Genomic DNA, 13,734 nt, shown 5'->3' with positions numbered 1-13,734 from the left:
ATGTCCATGTGACTCCACTGGGAGACAACACTTGGAAATTTGTGCCGGGTTTCCCCTGGAGTTTGTCCCATGTGTCTTTTTCCCTTTCTGATTTTTAATCTCTTTCTTTGTAACAAGAAGCATGAGTGTAACTGCTTTATTTTTTTTAAGATTTTATTTATTTATTGATGAGAGACACAAAGAGAGAGAGGGGCAGAGACATAGGCAGAGGGAGAGGCAGGACCCTTGTGGGGACCCTGATGTGGAACTCGTTCCCAGGACCCTGGGATCATGACCTGAGCTAAAGGCAGACACTCAACCACTGAGCCACCCATGTGTCCCATAACTGGTTTCCTGAGTCCCATGAGTCCTTCCAGTGAAGGGCATGAGCATGATAGTAGAGACCTCAAACACAGGCTACTTTATTAAGCTCTCTCGAATTTGAGTTTTCTCAGTTGATCCTGTTAAAATTTCTTGGTATATACATCATGGTTTCTGAAGGAATTGTAATATTTACAGCTTGCATTTCTATTTATTTTTAATGGCACTTACCATAATGATCAGAACAATATTCAATTGCAGTGGTGGTAGTGGGCACTCTTGTTATTCCTGACCATAAAGTGGAGAATTCTCTATATTTTAAATTTGTAAAATGAGCACAATGGTATTACTACTTGGAATTACATGTGCCAGGTAAATTAAAGGACTTATGAAATCCCACAGGGTATGCTCATGTAAAGATGTAGTGAGGGTAAAACAGAACACAGTCATGAAAGACAGAGTGCAGGCAACCCACAGGATCCTTTCTATCATATAGGATGTACTGGGTTCAGATTTCGATGACAAGTAATCTTTGAAACACCCTGGTCTCAGTGAAGCCATATAATTATGTGAATAAGACGTCTTTAAAATTTTTCTTGTCATATGACCCAAACCAGGCTGCCTGAACCATCTGAACAACAGAAACCAAAAGAATCTGACAGCAACCAGCTAGCTGAAAGGCAACACTACATGCATTTTTTGTAAACGATACTGAGAAGCTGGCATAGGTTGCCTCCTACTCTGCTTTAGACCCTGCGACATACATACACCACTAGCTAATACATTTTATTGAAGGAGGAGTTTTTGCATGAATCACTTGGTACTTGGCCTGTCTACTAAAGTGCATAAGAAACAAATACTTATTTACTCAGTTATTAGTTGTTTTCATATGCCATTTTTATTTTTTTTATTTTTTTTATTTTTTTGGTTTATATGCCATTTTTATAATGTTTAACCTATATTCTTCTATTTTGAGTTTGTTTATAACAATTAAAAAATTTTTAATGTGTTTTTTAATCTCTCTAATAGTATCATCTTTGTATTAAGCACTGTACATAATATTAAATATGATACACACTTGTGAGATATTTCTGATAATCATCACTCAGGTGCAAACTGTTCAATGTACCATTATTCTGAAATATCATCATGAATATGAAACTCCTCTCCCAATCAAAGCAATATTTTTCAAAGACTCTTGGTACAGCAAAAGCAAAAGCAAAAACAAACAAAACTCCCTAAAAACTATGAGCAAAATGAAAAGGCAATGTATGGAATGGGAGAAAATATTTGCAAAGCATGTATCACATAATGGGTTAATAAAAAATATACCAGGACTCATGCAGCTCTACAGGAAAAACCCAAATAACCCAATTAAAAATGGGCAAAAAACCTGAATAGACATTTTCCAAAAACATATAAATAGCCAACAAGTACATGAAAAGATGCTCAACATCAGTAATCCTCAGGGAAATGCAAGTCAAAACTACAATGAGATATCACCTTGCACTTGTCAGGATGTCTATTATAAAAAGATAAGATCGAGCAAATTCTGATGAATAGTGGAAGAAGAGAACCCTTGTACACTGTTGGTGGGAAGGCAAACTATGCAGCCACAATGGAAAATAGAATGGTTCCTAAAAAAGTTAAAAGACAACTACCATATGACCCAGCAATTCCACTTCTGGGTATATCCAAAGAAGTTAAAAACCACAATCTCAGAGATACATGCAGTCCAGTGTTCACTGCAACATTATTTACAACAGCCAAGGTATGGAAACAAACTGTATCCATCCACAAGTCAATGGATAAGCAAAATATCATATATATCCAACAGAAAATTACTCAACCTTAAGAAACGTTGTCTTCTACAGCAATGTGGATGAATCTGGAAGGCACTGCACTCAGTAAAACAAGTCAGAGAAAAAAAATTCCATGAGGTATTACTTAACATGTAGAATTTAAACAAATTGAACTCATAGAAATGAGTTGAAAAGTGGTTGCTGGGGGCTGGGGGTGGGGGAAAGTAGGAAGAGGGTGGTACAAGGATACAGAAATCAATCAATAAAAAAATAATACTGTTCAGAGAAAGAGCCGCTACATGGCCAAAGTAGTTTGCTTTTAATAAATCAAGGAATGTTTAAGATAGACATTACTCAAAAGATTCAGATCCCAGAATTTCAATGATTCTAGCCAAAATCTAAACATACTAAATTGACAAATCTGATTTTGATATTTTCTGGCATATACCAACATAACTAAAGCTATTGCATATATTTTCCTTAAAGCTGTGACTAAGGGAATTTTTTTTAAAGATTTTATTTATTTATTCAGGAGAGACACAGAGAGAGGGAGAGAGGCAGAGACACAGGCAGAGAGAGAAGCAGGCTCCATGCAGGGAGCCTGACGTGAGACTCCATCCTGGGTCTCCAGGATCACACCCTGGGCTGAAGACTGCAGTAAACCGCTGAGCCACCCGGGCTGCCCCTAAGGGAATTTTTAAAATGCTAGATAATAACTGGCTACATAATGCGGAAAGTGACTTCTTGAAATGAGATCGACAAATGACACATCGTAAATTTCTCTATTTATATTTATTAAAAGCAATATTCCTTATTTTAAACATTCATCAAACTTTCCTTGATAGGTAGCTAAATTTGTTAAGATATTAACCAATAATTTGCATAGGTGGCTCCTAGGGATCACCAAAAGGAATATTTCCTCAGAATTGAATCCGTTCAAACCTGCCCTCCCACATTGATACCAGTTCTGCCACCTATTTCAAAAAGAATTTAACATTTTTTAAAAATTGTGACTTTTTTGGTATTAGTTTTAAAAATTTAATTTGTTTGAAGTTACAATGAAAAAGATATTAATTTTTATCCTCTTCTTTTTGGGGGGATCCTAAAAATATATATTGTCGGCCTGCAAAGATAAAAATTTCTTCCTAGCTTTTGTTTCTTGTAATTAGCTCTCATATAGATTTGTCTTGCTGCTGCTATTGTTAGGCTCCAAGCTCCCATGTTCCGTAATGAATTATTCTTACTTCAATTATAATAAAAAAATACTGTCACTTATGACCAATAATATTTTTTAAGAAGGGCTGATTTTTTTTAAAGATTTTATTTATTTATTCATGAGAGACACAGAGACAGAGAGAGGCAGAGCCACAGGCAGAGAGAGAAGCAGGCTCCATGCAAGGAGCGTGATATGGGACTTGATCCTGGGACTCCAGGATCACACCCTGAGCCGAAGACAGACGCCTAACAACTGAGCCACCCAGGTATCCCAGGGCTGTTTTTTTTTTTTTTTTTTTTTTTTTTTTAAAGATTTTATTTATTCATTCATGAGAGGTGGAGAGAGAGAGAGGCAGAGGGAGAAGTACGTTCTCTGTGGAGCCGGAAGCCAGATGAGGGACTTGATCCCCAGAACCCTAGGATCACATACCTGAGCCTAAGGGAGATGGTTAACCAACGGAGTCACCCAGGTGCTCCAGGGCTGATCTTCTTAATTGAAATGTTCTGTGTGCATAATGTGTTTGCCAGACAAATCTGTGAAGAGCTGAAAATAATTAAAATGTTGAACATGATAGATGGTAAAAACATTTGGCATTTTCAGAGCAAACCAAGAAAAAGAAAAAAACAAAGACAAAAGGTGGAAATGATCTGGAGTCAGCAAGATTTACAAAATCAGTGGAGGCTGCATATATGTGACAGAGTAGGTGGGAAACCCTTGGTGGCAAATAAATGAAAGTACTTTTGGAACAGGAATATAATATGTTATTTAATTGTCTACCATGCCAGGATCAGTGTTATGACTCCTTATGGTCTCCAAATAATAAATGTACTCTATTATGCAGACACTCATCATTAAATTATTTGTTGTATAGTTTCTCTCCCTTTCTCTTTTCCTTCCTCCCTTCCGTCTTCTTTTTGCCTTTTTTGAAATTGTTAAGAAGCATATCTCTTGTTTGTATGACTCATGACCTAGATAAAAGAACAGCCACTGAATACAGAAAATCCTAGCAAGCAGCAATATGAAAATTTAATCTCACCAATACATCTCTTACTTTAAGATTTACGAGTATCTTAAAAAATGATTTGAATATCCACAGTTAAGCCTAACATTTTCTCTAAAAGTCTAGAGATCATGGGTAAAACCTAGGTTAAGAAAAGATAGAATCATCTAAATGATCATCTTAATTGTGATCGTATCATTTCCCCCAGTCAAATAAGAGGGGGATCCCACGCTCTGACAATGAAAGGGATTTCCTCTTGTTCCTCATGGTGATAAAGTCAAAAAGAGCTAAAGCTGGGACATAATTCCTCCCTCAAACATGTGTTGTTGGTGAATAATTTCATGTTAAACATATTTAGAAGAAAACTCACAGTCTTGTCTTACTGAAACTTTAAAGTATAAGATAAATCCTAAATACTATCCTGTAATTTTACTGTTTGTTTCTTAACATAGCAAACAACCTAAGAAGCTCCTTTAAGTTCTGTCCACGTGTAAGAAGGTTTTTATGATAATTTAGACAATTTCATCATAACTTAAAGAACAAGTATTTACATTTTCCTTGAAATTAAATGTTTCATTTTCCATTATATAGCTCATATTGTATTTGATTTATTTTCAACTAATTTATATATTTGTGCTGTTATTAGTAACAAATATCAATTTAAAAATTCTAATGTTAGGGATCCCTGGGTGGCGCAGCGGTTTGGCGCCTGCCTTTGGCCCAGGGCGCTATCCTAGAGACCTGGGATCGAATCCCACTTCAGGCTCCCGGTGCATGGAGCCTGCTTCTCCCTCTGCCTATGTCTCTGCCTCTCTCTCTCTGACTATCATAGATAAATAAAAAAATTAAAAAAAATTCTAACGTTAGAAAAAAAATTCTAATGTTATATTGCCGGGATTCATGGAACTGATTTTGTATAATGATTTTATCATTAGTCAAAATGCTAAACTTTCATTGATCTTAATTTATCTATACATACTTCTGATTTTATAAATTAATAATAAATAAGTCAAATAAATATATTACTTTATTTCATCCTTTTCAACATTTACAACTTATATTTTTCTTCTTCCTACATTGGTTGGGTCATAAATAAAAATGTTTGAAACAAATAATTATAATAAACATCCAAATCAAGTTCAAGTTTTAAACACATTTTTGCAGCAGTTCATTGTTTAGTAGGTATTTCTTGTGGGATAAACTATAGACAATTTTATTAAGGGGCCATTTATATCTAGGTTTTGTTAATTATCCATGAACAAATGCTAGATTTTCCCAAACACTTTACTACAATTATTGAGATTATTAAAGACTCTTTTCCTTTATTTGCTTAAAGTGTTGAATTGCATTGACACATTTATACAATGGTAAATGAAATTTGCTTTTCTGGGACAAAATCAACTTGATCATTGCTATAGTCTGTATGTTTGTGTCTTCTAGAATTTGTATATTGAGCTCACAACACCTGAAGATAATGATATTTGGAGATGGGGCCTTTGGAAGGTCATGAGAGTGGAATGCAAGTGCCCCTTCAGATCACTATGTTTGTATCCTTTGGGTAAATATCTAATAGTAAAATTGCTGGATCATAGGATAGTTCCATTTTCAGATTTTTGAGGAACTTCCATAGTGTTTTCAGTGTGGCGGTATCAGCTTGCATTCCTACCAGCAGTGTCAGAGGCTTCCCCTTTCTGCTCATCCTCACCAACCCCTGTTATTTTCTGATTTGTTAATTTTAGCCAATCTGCCTGGTGTGAGGTCGTATCTCATTATGGTTTTGATTGGTATTTCCCTGATGTTGACTGATTTTGAACATTTTTTCATGTGTTGGTTGGCCAAATGTCTGTTCATGTCTTCTGTCCATTTTTTTGACTGGACTTTTTGTTTCGGGGGTGGTGAGTTTGATAAGTTCTTTATAGATTTTGGATACCAGCCCTTTTGAAGACATTTGCAAATATCTTCTCCCATTCACTAGGTTGTCTTTTGGTTTTGTTGACTATTACTTTGCTGTGCTTTTTATCTTGATGAAGTCCTAATAGTTCATTTTTGCTTTTATTTGCCTTGCCTTTGGAGAATGTCTAGCAAGAAGTTGCTACAGCCAAGGTCAAAGAGGTTGCTGCCTGTGTTCTCCTCTAGGATTTTGATGGGTTCCTGTCTCACATTTAGGTCTTTCATCTATTTTGAGTCTATTTTTGTGTATGGCATAAGAAAATGGTCTAGTTTCATTCTTCTGCATGTGACTGTCCAATTTTTTCAATACCATTTGTTGAAGTGACTTTTTTCCATTGGATATTCACCTGGTTTGTTGAAGGTAGTTGACCATAGCATTTAGGGTCCATTTCTGGGTTCTATATTCTGTTCCATTGATCTATATCTGCTTTTGTGCCAGTACCATATTGTTTTGGTAACCACAGCTGTAATAGAGCTGTAACCACAGCTTTGTAATAGAGCTTGAAGTCCAGAATTGTGGTGCCATCAGCTTTAATTTTCTTTTCAACATTCCTTTGGCTATTTGAGGTATTTTCTGATTCCAGCACTATGAAAAATGTTGATGGTGTTTCTATAGGGATTGAATTGAATGTATAGATTGCTCTGGAAAGCATAGAAATTTTAACAATATTTGTTCTTCTAATCCATGAGTGTGGAATGTTTTTCCATTTCTTGTATCTTCCTCATTTCTTTCATGTTTTCAGAGTACAGATCCTTTGCCTTTTTGGTTTTCAGAGTGAATACAGATCCTTTGCCTCTTTGGTTAAGCTTATTTCTAGGTATCTTATGGTTTTGGGTGCAATTATAAATGGGGTTGATTCCTTAGTTTCTCTTTCTTCTGTCTCATTGTTAGTATATAGGAATACAATTGATTTCTGTGTATTGATTTTATATCCTGACACTTCTCTGAATTCCTGTTTGACTTCTAGCAATTTTGAGGTGGGATCTTTTGGGTTTTCCACATAGAGTTTCATGTTATCTGTGAAGAGGACTAGTTTGACCTCTTCTTTACTGATTTGGATGCCAAATTTTTATTTCGTTTTGTTGTCTGATTGCTGAGGCTAGGACTGCTAACACTATGTTGAACAACAGTGATAAGAGTGTGCATCCCTGTTGTGTTCCTGACCTTCGGGGAAAAGCTATACTCTGTTCCATTGATCTATATCTGCTTTTGTGCCAGTACCATATTGTTTTGGTAACCACAGCTGTAATAGAGCTGTAACCACAGCTTTGTAATAGAGCCTCCATTGAGAATAATATTTGCCATGGGCTTTTCACAAATGGCTTTGGTAAAATTGAGTTTTACCTCCATTGAGAATAATATTTGCCATGGGCTTTTCACAAATGGCTTTTATGATATTGAGGGGTATTACTACTATCCATACATTGCAGAGAGTTTTAATCAAGAAAGGATGCTACATTTTGTCAAATATTTTTTCTGTATCTATTGAGATGATTGTATGTTCTTGTCCTTTCTTTTATTACTGTGATGTACCACATTGATTGATTTGTAGATGTTGAACTACTCCTGCAGCCCAGGAATAAATCTCACTTGGTTGTGGTGAATAATCCTTTTAATGTACTGTTGGATTGTTTTGGCTAGTATCTTGGTAAGGATTTTGGCATCCATGTTCATCAGGTATATTGGTCTATAATTCTCCTTTTTGGTGGGGTTTTTGTCAGGGTTTGGGATCAAGGTGATGCTGGCCTCATAGAAAGAGTTTGGAAGTTGTCCTTCCATTTCTATTTTTTGGAAATAGGTTCAGAAGAATAGGTATTAATTCTTCTGTAAGTGTTTAGTAGAATTCTGTTGGGAGGCCATCTGCTCCTCGAATCTTGTGTTTTGATTACTGATTGAATTTCTTTGCTTGTTTTTGGTCTGTTCAGGTCTTCTATTTCTTCCTGTTTCAGTTTTGGTAGTTTATATGTTTCTAGGAATGCATCCATTTCTTCGAGATTGCCTAATTTGTTGGCATGTTGTTTCTCATGATATGTTCTTACAATTGTTTGTATTTCTTCAGTGTTGGTTGTAATCTCTCCTCTTTCATTCATGATTTTATTTATTTGAGTCCTTTCTCTTTTCTTCTTGATAAATCTGGCTAAGGGCTTATTGATCTTATTAATTCTTTCAAAGAAGCAGTTCCTAGTTCTGTTGACCTGTTCTCCTGTTCTTTTGGTTCTGTTTCATTGATTTCTCCTCTCATCTTTGATATTTCTTTTCTCCTGCTGAGTTTAGGCTTTATTTGCTGTTCTTTTTCCAGCTCCTGTAGGTGTAAGTTTAGGTTATGAATTTGAGACTTTTCTTGTTTCTTGAGAAAGGCTTATATTGTTATATAATTCCCTCTTAGGACCACTTTTGCTACATTACAATGGTTTTGAACTGTCGTGTTTCCACTTTCACTTGTCTCCATGAATTTTTAAAATTCTTCTTTAATTTCTTGGCTAACCTATTCATTGTTTAGTTGGATGCTCTTTAACCTCCATGTATTTGTGTTCCTTCCAATTTTTTTCTTGTGATTGAGTTCAAATTTTAAAGCATTATTGACCAAAAGCATCTTAAGGCTTAAGAAAAACTTGAATGAAGAAAAAGGAAAGCAATTGCTTCTCACATTACAGAGAAAAGGCTATTTCTCTTAACATATATAGAACTCTTTAAAATCAATGTGAAAAATGCCAATATGCCAGTGCAAAAAGGACAAAGAATATGAACAGATGGTTCACCAGAAGGAGGTGTATGTAGGTATAGATTTTGTGACCTTGACAAATCTTTTTCAGTTCCTGTGAAGGGCAAAGGACTCATTTATTGTACACTAACACTCTGATCTCTTGGAGTCTCCAATGTGAATCTTTGTCCCCCAGTCTAGATAGTTTTATCTGATTTCCTAGTCAATAACTACTTGAATGTCAGCTATTCATCTCAAACTTCCTGTGTTGAAGTATGACCTCCTACTCTTCTGTCCCACAGCTTTTGTTCTCACAGTCTGCCTGTAATAGATCATGGTATTTTTATGGTTTCATTGTTCAGGCCCACACTGTGAAGACATTCTCCCACTCCCCACATCTGGCCATTGGCAAATTGGGATGTCTCTACCTTCTGGTCACCTCTCAAAATCTCTACTATTATTTCACAAGTCGACATGCTGCAACTCAGTGTGATAATATTAGTTATCTCTTGCTAAATAAAGTAATTATTTATATGTGATCTCACCATATATTGTTTTCCATCATTATTCCTTAAATTCCTTTTCCCTTGGCTCTTGGTACCTTACACTTTCTTGTTTCTCCATCATCCTCATTGGTAAAGCCTTCTTGATCTTCTTGGTGCCTACTCCTCTCCAGACCTCTACATAATGGAATACCTGTGACCTATTGCTAGGCCTTCACTTTTTTTTCTCAATCTGTAATGCCCCGTGCAAGTGATACATAGTCCCACAGCTTTGAAGAATGCTATTTTGATATTAAGACCCTGAAATTTATATCTGAGATTCTAATCTTTCCAGACTCATCACAGTACCTACCACTTTTATATCTTATAGCTGCTCATATCTTTGGCCTCATCTCTTATTCATCATTCCCTTTTAATTCTACCCTATCTACACATTAAAAACAAATCTTAACTTGTTCATAATTGTTAAAGATTGTGGAGTCCTTCAAAATAACAGTAAAAAGTATAGCTCTATAAACAGTCTATTTTAACTTTTCAATTTTTAAAAAGATTTTATTTATTTATACATGAAACACACCCAGAGAGAGAGAGAGAGAAAGAGAGAGGCAGAGACATAGGCAGAGGAAGAAGCAGGCTCCCTGCAGGGAGCCCAATGCAGGACTCGATCCCAGGACCCAGGATCATGCCCTGAGCCCAAGGCAGATACTCAACTGCTGAGCCACCCAGGCATCCCAGCCTTTCAATTTTCTATCACTATTATTGCCTGTGTAGTAGTGTCCACATTTTCTATACAACTATTTGTATGTCAAAGCTCTAATAATGATTATGATTAGAAAGGAAAAATTTTATATACTTTTAAAATTTTATGTTGAATATTTGTTGAGTGCTCATATATTTGGAGAAAGTGAAAATTGTCATTTCTCCATTAAACTTCTTTATAATTATGTGATCAGGAAGTTCTAAAAGCTCCAAGTGGTTTATTCCACACTAATACCTATATTAAGAGTAAGACAGGGGTTGACATTTATTTCCTCCCACATACCTACTAATTTTACTTAGTTATATTGGTTGGATATCCAGATGCCATGGAGACAGATATCATAGAAATATATCCAACTGTAAAAGATCAGTGGTGGGGGAAATCTAAATTAAAACTCATATAAACTTAAAGGACAGTGCCAATGAACTGTACTCTAGCAAGCAATAAACTAAATAATTAAATCAGAGTCCTTTGAGTCAAAAAACTATTTTAAATCATCTTTATTTCAAATCTATATTCTTATTTGCAAGATTACTGAGACCTTGGAAGATTATTTGATTTACCTAGGGTTATTCTACTAGATGGCAACATAGCTAGAAATAGAATTCACTCTTTTTGACTCACCTAATAAATACTTGTACCACATTCAGTTTGGTGTATCTCTAGTTTAGAGACACAAACCAAAGTTCTACAATTTGGTTTTAGAATGCATGACCAATGCATAAATAAAATAGAAATTTTGCTTCAGTGACATATAATAAGTTGTTCCTACTGAATATGTTCAAAACCATGGAAGTGACTACGCTGAATGGCATTAATGTTGACTAACTTCAATGTCCATGTGGATAACTATTTTCATGAGAGATATGGTCTTGTCCTCTAAATTTCTAGTATCTCCCCATTGTGGTCCATTTTCTTCCCTCCATACCAGGATTCCACTCCCATGATACTCTCAGGATGTCATAATCAGAAATATAAATTTATTTCTAAAATTTCTATCTCAGTCATCCTGTTTATTAACCACACATCATAACCTTCTTGATCATTTTCTCTAGCAACCTCTCTGCTACAGATCTTCAGTTCCATTACAATTTCAATCTATGGATCTTACTATTTTCTCTCCATTTACTTGCTTCATTGTTTTACATTTCCTTCTATTCAATGGTTCAAATAGAAACCGTCCCCTTGCATGTAGTCTTAAAACTTTTGCTTTTTGATCCTTCCTCTTTCTTACTTGCCTTGCGATAGCTGGAGGTGAACACAAAAACTTACCTTCTACTTCCCATATAAGAACCAAAGTGGTACTGTTGGAGAATTGTGATACTTTTGTTTATTGGCTTTACTTTAATCACTAATTTCATATTAGCACTCATTCTTGTATGGTAACCCTATCATTTCTTGAAATACTTCACATTCTCCATGATGATTTTTCATGCTTTATTGTATCTCCTCAAATCCATCAAATGATTACTCCCCTCAGATGGAAAGTCAGATTAATACTAAATCTAAAAATGTCTCTGTGGCTACCTACCTATATTCATTATCTTCTTTATTTCTCTTACAAAGGAAAAAGCACGCTCACTCAATTTATACTATGAAAACCAAAGACAGGGAAACTATAACTTCCAAGTATTGTGTACTCAGTAAAACTATTTTTCAAAAAAGGACAAAATAAATATATTTTCAAAAAAGGACAAAATAAATATATTTTCAACACACACAAATAAAATGGAGCTTATTATCTGTTGACATCTATCAAAGGAAGGTCAAACAGTCTTGTTTCAGGGAAAGCCTGGGTGGCTCAGTGGTTGAGTGTCTGCCTTTGGCTCAGGTTGTGATCCCAGGGTCCTGGGATTGAGTCCCATATCAGACTACCCGCAAAGAGCCTGCTTCTCCCTCTGCCTATGTCTATGCCTCTCTCTGTGTCTCCCATTAATAAATAAATAAATAAATAAATAAATAAATAAATACATAAATACATACATAAAAAAGTTTTGTCTCAGGTAAAGAATAACTACAGAAGGACAGTCTCAGATGCAAGAAGAAATTATAAATAAATAGTGAACATATCAGTAAGGCTAAATCAGTGGGGCCCATGTAAAAATGTCTAATTTTTAGAATAAACCAAAATATTATCTAAAATTTTAGATTAAATGATATGTAAGTCAGGAAAGACATACAGGCTTCAAATGATCAAGGTCACTTTATGATTTGGAAGAGAGGTAACTATGTGGGCCATAGCAGAAATCTCTATGAATTATAAACCAGAAGTTGTGAAATATGAGAGAAAAAAAAATAAAGTAAGTAATTTTAAAAAGTTGACCTCCCAGTTAAAGAGGAAAAGGAGAAGGAAAAATAAAATGTAACTACAGGAAATAAATTGAAACTAAAAAAAAAAAATGTGAAAAACAAAAGAAAAGTAACAGCCTAGTGCAATCTCACATATTCAGCAATGTGGATAAAAATGTCAAACCTAATAATTGTTACATAGCAATCACAAGCTATTGTTCTTGTTAAGAAATACTTGGATGACATTTATGATATTTACTTATCTAACTTGTAACTATGTATATTATTGTACACATATACAAATACCTATAATAACACCTTACATAACAATAGCTTACATAGCTTATTGTTCTAAGTATATATGTATCTATGTATGAGTAGAACACAAAGAAATAAAAATAGAGCCAAACTTTTCATTACTTTTAAAATCCTACATTAATAAAGAAAAATGCTTTCAATTTCTAAAGATCTACTGTACAACATTGTGCCTTCTAACAATACTGAATGGTACAGTTAAAATTTGATGAGAGAGATTTCATGTTAAGTGTTCTTACCATAATAAAATTAACATTTTAAAAAGGTTGTGTTAAATATTTGTTACTTTACTATTTTTCCTTTTTATTTTGGGGGAAAAACAACTAATACAACATTCTGGAAGGAGTGGATTTGACTCTCCATCTTTAATATAGTGAATCTTACAAATCTCAGAAGCTGCTTGCTTACGAATCTATTTTTAATGTTAGAATGTATTTAATTTCATAATGGCTTTCTGTTTAAATTGACCTGCACAGAAAAAAAGAATCAGCAAACAAGAAAAGAAGCAACAGATGTTTTACACACACACATACACACACACACAATTCTTTCTTCTTTATTACCTGGATAATTACAAATCAAGTAATATTCATGTGTTTTTCTAACTTAGTCTTGTTATAAAAATTCTGCACACAGAGCAAATACTACATATTGAATCATATCTACTAACAGAATGGTAGAGGGTTATTCAGTCTTTCCTCCCCTCTTTATTGAAAGGATGGTTAGTGAGGATCAGGGGTACAATTCTTTTCATGGATCAAGTGTTGATACAGTACCAATACAGATAAATATGCCTAGGGTAGAAAAATGAGCAGACTGATTATTTAAAAACATTGTTTACTTCATTTTAAACATCAGCAGAAAGAAAAATTTGATACATGTAATAGTAATAATAAC

At 34.6% G+C, this 13,734-nt stretch overlaps 1 protein-coding gene across 9 annotated transcripts in view; it reads right to left on the bottom strand.

The window, feature by feature from the left end:
* The window catches only part of LOC486076 (disintegrin and metalloproteinase domain-containing protein 20), a 160,795-nt gene that overhangs the window by 38,559 nt on the left and 108,502 nt on the right, over positions 1-13,734 (bottom strand). The window contains exon 4 of one of the 9 annotated variants that reach the window (XM_038573636.1): positions 3,748-3,861. The exons of the other annotated variants lie outside the window; for them this stretch is intronic. The gene's annotated coding sequence lies outside the window, so the exon portion shown is untranslated. The remainder of the gene's footprint in view (positions 1-3,747; positions 3,862-13,734) is intronic. 9 annotated transcript variants of the gene reach the window in all.

Source organism: Canis lupus, chromosome 25 (genome assembly GCF_011100685.1).
Source record: "Canis lupus familiaris isolate Mischka breed German Shepherd chromosome 25, alternate assembly UU_Cfam_GSD_1.0, whole genome shotgun sequence".
Lineage (NCBI taxonomy): Eukaryota > Metazoa > Chordata > Mammalia > Carnivora > Canidae > Canis > Canis lupus.
This window is presented reverse-complemented; position numbering and strand designations above follow the sequence as displayed.